Below are 10,417 nucleotides of genomic sequence, written 5' to 3'. Positions count from 1 at the left end.
GGCTTGCTCGCTAGGCGAGCAAATCCTTCGCCTAGCGAACCCCTCGCTATACCGCTCGCCTAGCGAAGCTTGCGGATATCAGAAAATTTTGGGCTTCATTCTGAGCCCATTAGGTCACCACAATCACTATAAATACCGACACTTCAGTCACGAAAATGAACAGAGGAGGACGGACAGAAACCCTGGCATAGAAACCCTGGAGACTAACTCAGAGAATTCCGAGTAAAGAAACCCTGAAGGCCGCTCATCCGCACCGAAGTTACCTCCGCCCAACTCCATCCGATACCAAGAGTGGTCAGTCCCTTCAACATCGCAGCTCAGTTGCAAACAGGTTTGCGCATCACTACTGTTTTATGCTTTTAATCGGTAATCTCTACATACACAAGGCATCATGCTTAAATTTTCGGATATGTAATTTGATTTCACATGTGAATTTAAGTATGCCTGAATATCCTGATGTTTGTCCATGCTATTCCTGTAATTAAATGCCATAAAGTTCAGGGTTCCGGAGATCATGCTGCTATCAAACTCAAAACCCGTAGCCGCTCGCTAGCACATCGCTAAGCGAGCCTGTAGCGAGCACTCGTTAAGCCTTCGCTAGGCGAAGCAGGAGCGAACGGGACAGTGGCTGTTTTGTTTCTTTTCTGTTCTGCCTTATGTTTATCTAATCCAGATTTATTATAATTCTGCATTATTTGGCCTGACCTTATGACTGGTGTGTTTATTTTATGGTGCAATTTTCAATTGTACTTTATCTCGATGTTCTAACCCGTGTGCTAAATTGTGTAAAGGCTTACATATTCCCGAAGAAACGGCCGGCTAGGTATTCCACTTTATTTGTGGGATACCCTTATGGAGATGGATTCTGAATTACTTAATTTTAATGTGGAGATTCATCCTAATTGCCTAATTAATTTTAATGTGGAAATTCATCTTAAATACTTAATTGCAAAATATTGCCTTTGAATATGTGATCTTGGACCTCTCTTTGTTGCCTTACGGTATTACGGTCATGTCCCGCGAATGTGGAGATACCCTTAGCCAAGACCCTTCGATTAAATCATCATGTCCCTCTAAAATAAATCATAGCCCCTCGGATGTTGCCTTCGAATATATGATTTTGTCCCTCGATGACCCTTCGGTGTAGCCTACGGTTAAATGATGATAGTCCCTTCGAATGCTAAGGTATCCTTACAACCGTTGCTTTCAATGACCAATCGATGACCCTACGATGACCCTTTTACATCCAAAGGATAAAACTACTTATTTCTCAACAATAAGGACGGTTTTACCCTCACAAGGATAGGAAATGCCCATCAAGACCTTGGGTAGGTATAACTCTTAATTGCTTACTCACACTTCACAAATACTAGAAAATCACCACTTGGTATACATTCATACTAGAATCATTACTGAGTTATATTTTTCTAAACCATTTTCAAAACTAAACGAGATAACCACTTTGTATACATTCGTACGAGAATCATTACAAAGTTAAATTCTCTTTTTCAAAACGTTTTCTAAACAATTCACGAACACCTTTTCAGACAAGAAAAATAATATAAGTGATCAAGCAATTAAGAGCCCATGGATAACCATGGATACAAGGGGTGCTAACACCTTCCCTTTGTATAATGTACCTCCCGAACCCAAAATCTAATTAAGGTCTTTCCTGTTCTTTTCCACCTTTCCTTATTGGATAAAAGAAAAGTCGGTGGTGACTCTTGCTAACCGCGACATTTGCTTTCCAAAGCAAAAACACACAAAGTCAGTTCACCGTATGACATGCTCCATCTGAAATTTGGATGATCTTTCCAACTGGGATTGTAGGCGTTGGAATAAGGGTTATTTTCTGGAAATTAGAAAATTGAGCCTCTTCACTTTATCCTTCCAAAGAGAATCTTCCATTTTCATGTCCCTCACCATATAAGTCACACCTAAGTGATTTCACTTGACTCACGTTAGCCTTATCCAAGCTGCCTTCAACTAGTTTTTTGTTTAATAATTCAATTTGGGCTAAAAGTGCAGTATGAGTATCAACAACTAACATACCTTTAGGTGTGCCTATAGTTTCAATTTTTGCGGTCATGTCACTCTTTAAATGATATTCATTCAAGCATATTTTCTTAATCAAGTCTTTAATTTGTGGCTCAGGCATTGTTCTGATTGTGCCTCTCGCGAAAGCATCTAGCAACATGCGTATCTGAATCTTGAGGTCTTAGATGAAATTTTGCATTTGCTCCATGTTATTCATATTATGATTCGGGCATATGCGTAGTAAAGGTTTAAACATTTCCCACAAGTCATATAGCGATTCAGTTTCCTGCTGCTCAAAATTTTAAACTTCTTCTCTTCGTTCATTAAACTGAGTGGTGGTGAAGAATCTCTCTAAGAATTTATCTTCCAGCTCTTTCCATGTCTGAATAGTTTCATTTGGAAGGCAAAACAACCAATCCTTGGCTATTCCAATTAGCGAGAATCCAAACAACCTTAAATTGACTTAGTCTTCCATGATGTCAGTTGGTCTGTACATCGAAGTTGTTTCGTAGAAGCGAGCAAGATGCTCCCATGGATCTTTAATTGCATTTCTGTCAAATGGATTGTCTCTTAAACCTGAAAGTACAATTTTTATATATCAAAGTTACCTGGATTTTCCGGTACAAACCCTCTAAAAACCTATCATTCGTCGGTCCTTTTGCAATAGTCCCCCATAGTGGGTGGTGGTACGACTACCATGGTGATTTCTTCTTCAGAGTTTGAAGAAATCAGTTGGTTATTTTCTACTAAGATCCTTTCAGATAGAGTTGCGTCTCTAACTGCTTTATTGATAGTACGTGTAGTTCTTTCAATTTCTGGATAAAACAGTGTCAATGTCGATCTTGAGTTCTGCATACACAAACAAGAAATACCTTAGTAGTACGGTAATTAATGAGAAAATAAAAACAAAACTCAAAAACTAAATAGCAAACGTTGCACAAGTGCTGCATTGTTGAAATTATCAATAGTCAATGCCAACAACGCCAAAAACTTGATGATTTCTCGACATATGTACCGATAATGTCGCAGTAATAAAATGATCGAATCCATATAGACATCTTGAAATCCGAAGATGACACTTGTTTCCGCAACTCGTTTCTCGTAGTTCTCCCCTTTGAAAACCGATAGATAAGTTTGAAATTACATTGGTGTTGTGTTTCCGTTTGTCATTAAAGATTCTCTCTGAATCGCAACCGGACTCGTTGATACCAATTTGTTGGAACTAATGGAACAATTTGGATTTCAAGAAGAAGAAAAAGAAGGGAAAAAAGAAAATATTATTTAGTAAAAAATTGAAGTGTTTACAATGAAGTTGTAATTTGAAAACTACAAAGGTATGGCTATATGTAGGTGATCAGTGCATTTTGATGCACATTCTTCTATATTTATACTTATGCATTTTCATGTTTTAGTTTGGTTATTTTTCCCTTTTAATGTGTTTTTATAATTTATCTTATTTTTACACTTTTTTGTTTTTCGCAGTTTATTTTCAGCATTAGTAGTCTGCACGAATAAATTCATAACTGGAGCTAGGAGTATCAAATCGAGGCGTGCTACCAGTCGTTGAAAAGATAAGAGAAAGAGCTACAACTTTTATGTTGAATCCAAAAGCTGATTCGGAGCGAAGAAGTCTCAATTAATTCGTTGAAGTTTCGTACTTTAGGAAATATTTTCTTTTGGGCCATTTGTTGGGCCGAATTTAGGTTTTCCGTCCCAGTTTGAATTATAAGTGAAACCCTTATTTTGTTTAAAAGGGGGCAGCCGTAGGACTGGAGGAAATACACATTATTGACGATAACTTTTGGCTTTTGTACGATCATGAAGAGGAACTAATCTCCTAGAGTCAATCTGCTGTAACCGAATTTCCAAGGCTTTGAGGTTTTTATTCTATCAATTTAATTTCGTTCTCTTTCAATTATATTCTATGAAATTTCATTTGCTTAATCTGTATTTTATGGAATGGTTTTGATTAAATTTGTATGATTGCATTCCTAACTATTAATCGTTGTTTTCGTCGCTTTGCCGTTAAATTGCGTTTGTAAATCGTGTTTGCTTAATTCACGATTGTATTTATCCGTTTGCTTAATTCGGAATATAGGAATATAAATCTATCATATATCTATTTCACTTGTCAATCGAATTTGAATCGAATAGAGATTGAAGCCGCTTAGGGAATTGGTAGGTAAAAACCAATGATTAGCCGGAAACCGAAAACAGTAGATTGACTTATTTTATAATCGCTTATTTTAATCATTTTTTTGCTTTGTTTTATAAATAGACCACTAAAACATAAACCCCCCTTAAATAGATTTCATTAGGTTAAGAATAATACAAGAATCCTTGTGATACGATACTCGAGGTGTCACTTCCCGTTTACTATATTTTATTACTCGTTTTTGACCCGTGTGCGACAGCGGATCAAATTGGCGCCGTTGCCGGGGATTCTTATTTCTTTTAATCGTTTTTAGAGTCATAGGTTTAATGTCTAAGCGTATAGGTCCTAGTTTCCTCGCAGTTTCGTCCAACTCGCGTTTTAGGATAAAAAAATCTGTTTTTTTTAAGAAAATTATTTCAAATTATTCCGATTATTTGTCGATTAACTAGGAAAAAATCAAGGATCAAAAACCTTTATTTAGGGACTAAATAGTGGAAGTCATCCTAAAAATTCGAAATTCCTTATTTTTCTATTTTTTATGATATTTTTTTTCTATTTTGATAGTTTTAGAAAATTCCGAAAAAAATCTCAAATATTTTAATTGACGTCATTAGATTAATTTCGGTGTTAGTGTATTTTTCTAAATTTATTTTAATCGTTTTCCTTCATTGTGTTTGTTTTTGACTATGGTTGACCAAAGAACTTTAAGGCAGTTAGCTGTCCCTGATGTGAATTATAATGGCATGTGTATTGAATATCCTGAAGCTGACTGATAACACTAAAATTTACAGTATTTTCGACTCTGATTTCACATGAATTCTAGTTGTTTTATTATCATTTTGTTGTGTTATTGCTATGTTTTCCTTTGTTTTCAGGTTTTTACTTTAATCGGAGCCCCGATCGAGAAAAGGAGCGAAAAAGAGCCAAAAACCCTAAAATTCAGCATTTTGTACTTGTGGCCTACCCCATGGCTGGCGCCATAGACCCTGCCATGACGTGTCCAAGCTCAACTTCCCTCAACTGCCACGTTCTCCACTACTTCCACTAAGGCGCCTCATTTTGTGCTTGTGGCAGGTGCCATAGCTTTGTGGCGGGCGCCACAAGAGGAAAGTTTTTCCCTCCCATTTTCAAGTTGAAGGGCATCCTTGTCATTTCCATCTTTTTACTTGCTTATAAATAGAAACTCGAAATCACTTTTACAATCATCCAAACTTAGAGCAGAGGCAAACTCAGAGCAACTTTGTTTCACTTAGGCATATATTCAGTATTATAAAGTGGTAATCGCTTTGCATTGGAGTGTTACCACAATTGTGTAATCGAGTCTGTGATAGAGTCTGTAATCGAGTTTGGAGCACTTTGGAAGGAAGTTAATCCTGCCGCCATTTTCATTTCCGCTTTGCAATTTATTCGACCCTCCGATTGGAGCAGGTTTTTATTACTCGCTTTAAATTATTTATTTCCTCGCACTCGCTTTACCTTTATTTATTTCCCACACTCGCTTTACTTTATTTATTTCTCGCACTCGCTTTACTTTTGTTTATTTCCCGCACTCGCTTTACTTTATTTATTTTCCCACACTCGCTTTACTTTATTTATTTCTCACACTCGCTTTAAATTATTTATTTCCTCGCACTCGCTTTACTTTCATTTATTTCTCGCACTCGCTTTACTTTCATTTATTTTCCGCACTCGCACTACTTTTATTTATTTTAATGCACTTTTACTTTACCATGTCTAACTAAATTTATAAGGTTAGAATGTAAGGATGATAATTGAACCGATAATCCGTATAATTGTTCGTAGAAACACTTAAGGGCTACTTTAACTTTCAACTTAAGTTTTCCCGCACTTCAATTCCGTTGGGTAAGATCGAAAGCCGTCCAACATCTTTTTAAACTTAATTGTTTTTAACTATTTCAAAAACAGCGAAAGCGCTTTGTTTAGTTCATTAGGAGCTTTTAACATTAAAAAGAAAGGAGATTTTAAAACTATTTTCGGACGCGTTTATAAGTTTAGAGTCTGGTTCGTGAGAACCTCTTTTGGTTAAGGAATCCAGGTTATAATACTTTTCAACTTAGTCAAGAGACTATATTTCTTAAAAATAGGTTTACTACTCTAACGCAATGCGCGCCTTTTTATAAGTGACAATAAGAGGGTTTGATTAGGGAGTACAACTCGGTTCTGAATACGCGAAAGCGACAGTTCCCGTTAAATTAGTTCTTTTCAAAGTAGGAAACACTGACCATAAGTAGCTCTATTAGCAAGTACTTGGATTATTAATTGATTATGTGAATTACATTCGATCCTGTCTTTATTAATTAATTTTTACTTTAATACATTACTTTTTATTGCACACTCTAAAAAACATCTATTTTCGATTGCCTTTGATAAACAACATAACAATAGATAACGATAGATTGACACTTGGTCTCTGTGGATTCGACAATCTTTTATATTACTCTGACGCGTTCGTATACTTGCGAAACACCGCATCAAGTTTTTGGCACCGTTGCCGAGGACCAATTTCGTCAAATTTTATTTTCCTGTTGTTATATCGTTTAAACTTAGGCTATTTCCCGCCGGTCAATGCGAAGAACTCGCAGCACCGGAAGTTTAAGCTTAGTATACCCTATGGCGGAACCTGAACGTTACGCTCGCGCACGTTTATTCTTTCATAGAATTAAGAGAGCTATGGCCGAAGATCAAAATCAAAGACCTCTTAAAGATTTCGCTCAACCATCTAATGAAGAACCTAGTTCTAGTATAGTAAACCCAACCATCCCAGCTAATAATTTTGAACTTAAACCATCCCTGTTGCAACTAGTGCAACAAAGACAATTCGCAGGTCTCGCTACTGAGAACCCAAACCAACATTTAAAAATATTTCTTCAATTAGCAGACACTTTTAAAACCAATGGAGCTTCTCCTGAGGCAATACGTTTAAGATTATTTCCTTTTTCCCTCAGAGATAAAGCCCTATCATGGTTAGATTCCCTTCCACCCAATTCCATTACGACTTGGGATAACCTTAGAAGAGTTTTTCTTGCTAGATATTTTCCCCCGAGTAAGACCGCCGTTCTTCGAAACCATATAACTAGATTTACCCAAAACCAAGGAGAACCGTTGTTCGAAGCTTGGGAGAGATATAAAGAGTTGTTACGAGCATGCCTACATCATGGTTTAGAAAATTGGTTAATCATTCAAACCTTCTATAATGGACTTCATTACAACACAAAGATGACCATCGACGCTTCCGCAGGCGGTGCTCTGATGAACAAACCTTATCCTAAAGCTAGTGCCCTCATCGAAGATATGGCTCAAAACCATCAATCATGGGGAGTCGAACGAGTGACAGTTGAGAAGAAGGAAGCCCAAGGAGGAGTGCATGAACTAAGCTCTATAGACATGATGCAAGCTAAAATGGACGCATTATCCCTTAAGGTCGAGCATATGTGCATAAACCCGAATACTGTAGTCGCAGTTTCGTCGGATTGTGAGATATGTGGAACCAAAGGACACCAATCTGCAGAATGCAGTCTATTAAACGAAACCCACTCTGAGCAAGTGAACTACACCCAAGGGAACCCATACTCGAATACCTATAACCCTGGATGGAGGAATCACCCGAACTTCTCCTATAAAAACAATAACCCTATTCAAAATAATGCACCCCCGAGACCTAGTTATCAAGCCCCAAGATCAAATCAACCTATGCAACCTGTACCACCAAAGCCGAGCCTTGAAAAAATTATGGAAAATTTTATCACCGCTCAAACCCAACAAAACAAGGAGTTCATGAACCAAAACATTCATGTTAACGAATTGATTACCCAGTTAGGAACCAAGGTTGACCAAATAGCTACTCATACCAAGATGCTTGAAACCCATATCTCTCAGGTAGCTTTAAACCAAGCCCCTCAGACTACACCTGGAGGATAATTCCCTGGACAACCTCAACAAAATCCGAGAGGACAAGCCAATGCCATTACCCTACGAAGTGGGAACGCTTATGATGAGCCACCAAACCCTAGATTGAGTGAACTCAAAACTTCTAAGGAATGTACCAAACTCGCGGACGAAGTAAAGGAACTAGAGGAATTTGAAAACCAGGAAAGTCGAGAAAAAGGAGAAGAACCTAAAGATAAAACTTATGTACCACCCCCGCCATATAAACCACCTATACCATATCCCCAAAGACTCAAACAAACCCATATCAATAAACAGTATCAAAAATTTATTAAAGTTATAGAAAAACTTCATGTAGAAATCCCTTTCACAGAAGCCATCACCCAAATACCTTCTTATGCAAAGTTTCTCAAGGACATCCTTACTAACAAACGCAGACTTGACAATCCGAAGCCTTTGAAATGTAATGCTATTTCCGAGGACAAATTAGCAAAGAAAGATAAAGATCCTGGAAATTTCTCCATTCCTTGCCTTTTGGGTAATCATGACATCGAAAAAGCTTTTCTAGACTTAGGAGCTAGTGTGAGCCTAATGCCTTTAGCAGTTTGTGAGAGGTTAAACTTAGGAGAATTACAACCCACTAAGATGTCACTTCAGTTAGCCGATAGATCTGTTAAATATCCGATAGGCATTTTAGAAGATGTTCCTGTTAGGATAGGTCAGTTATTTATCCCTACTGATTTTGTTGTCATGGATATCAAAGAGGACAATGATATACCAATCCTTCTAGGTAGACCATTCTTATCGACTGCAGGAGCCATAATAGATGTCAAGAAAGGAAAGTTGACATTTGAGGTAGGTGACGAGAAAATAGAATTTATACTTTCGAAATTTCTTATGGAACCTGTGATGGGAGACTCGTGTTATGCCTTAGATATCATTGATGAATGTGTTAGAGAACTAGAACAAAAAGAAATTATAAAAACAATTAAGTTACCATCAACTCTCATAAGGGAAGATGATGACTTTAAGAAACCCTACATCGATGATAACCTTTACGAATGTTTATCCCTTACCCCAGATCCTATGCCATGCCCTAAGAAACCAACCTTAGAACTTAAGGAACTGCCTACGAACCTGAGATATGAGTTCCTCGATGAAAAGATGAACCGTCCAGTTATAGTTAGTGCTACCTTGAGCCAAGAGGAGACGAACCAACTTTTAGACGTTTTACGGAGATATCCCTCAGCCTTAGGATATAATATTTCTGACCTGAAAGGTATAAGCCCATCCGTATGCATGCATCAGATTTCGTTAGAAGAAGATTCAAAACCCTCTAGGGAACATCAAAGGAGAATAAACCCTATAATGAGTGATGTTGTTAAAAAAGGAAGTTCTTAAGTTACTTGAGGCAGGTATAATCTACCAGATCTCGGATAGTAAGTGGGTGAGCCCTGTGCATGTAATACCTAAAAAGGGAGGCATCACAGTCGTGCAAAACGATAAAGGCGAACATGTAGCCAAACGTTTAGAAGGAGGATGGCGGATGTGTATAGATTATAGAAAATTAAATAAAGCAACTAGGAAGGACCATTTCCCTTTACCATTTATAGACCAAATGTTGGAGCGTCTAGCCCGACACTCTTACTTCTGCTATCTAGATGGATACTCTGGATTCTTCCAAATACCTATCCACCCCGAAGATCAAGAAAAAACTACCTTTACATGCTCTTATGGAACTTTTGCCTACAGACGAATATCGTTCGGCCTCTGTAATGCCCCAGCTACTTTCCAACGCTGCATGATGTCAATCTTTGCTGATTACCTTGATGGTATCATGGAAGTGTTTATGAACGATTTCTCGGTTTGTGGATTTGATTTCCACAATTGTCTTGCTAACCTTGAGAAAATCCTGGAGAGATGTGTGGAGATGAACCTCGTGCTGAATTGGGAAAAGTGTCATTTCATGGTGACCGAAGGAATAGTTTTAGGACATATAGTTTCCGAAAAAGGTATAGAGGTAGATAAAGCTAAAATAGAAGTTATAGAAAACCTAAAACCACCAAAAACCATCAGAGAAGTATGAAGCTTTCTTGGACACGCTGGATTCTACCAGCGTTTTATTAAGGACTTCTCCAAAATAACCAAACTTTTAACCGGACTTTTAATGAAAGATGTTGAATTCATTTTCGATGAAAAATGTGATGACGCATTTAATCTTTTAAAGCAAGCATTAATCTCAGCACCTATCATGAAACCGCCTGATTGGTCGGAACCGTTTGAGATAATGTGCGATGCTAGTGATTATGCAGTTTGAGC

The 10,417-nt window shown here is 37.6% G+C and overlaps 1 non-coding gene across 1 annotated transcript; it reads right to left on the bottom strand.

Moving 5' to 3' along the window:
* Positions 1-7,267: 7,267 nt before the first annotated feature.
* Positions 7,268-7,374, bottom strand: LOC127109040 (small nucleolar RNA R71). Its single transcript, XR_007796526.1, has one exon. It is a non-coding gene; the product is annotated as a small nucleolar RNA R71 (small nucleolar RNA).
* Positions 7,375-10,417: the final 3,043 nt, after the last annotated feature.

This window comes from Lathyrus oleraceus, chromosome 7 (assembly GCF_024323335.1).
Source record: "Lathyrus oleraceus cultivar Zhongwan6 chromosome 7, CAAS_Psat_ZW6_1.0, whole genome shotgun sequence".
Classification (NCBI taxonomy): domain Eukaryota; kingdom Viridiplantae; phylum Streptophyta; class Magnoliopsida; order Fabales; family Fabaceae; genus Lathyrus; species Lathyrus oleraceus.
Note: the sequence above shows the minus strand (reverse complement) of the source record. Positions and strands in the feature narration are given on the sequence as shown.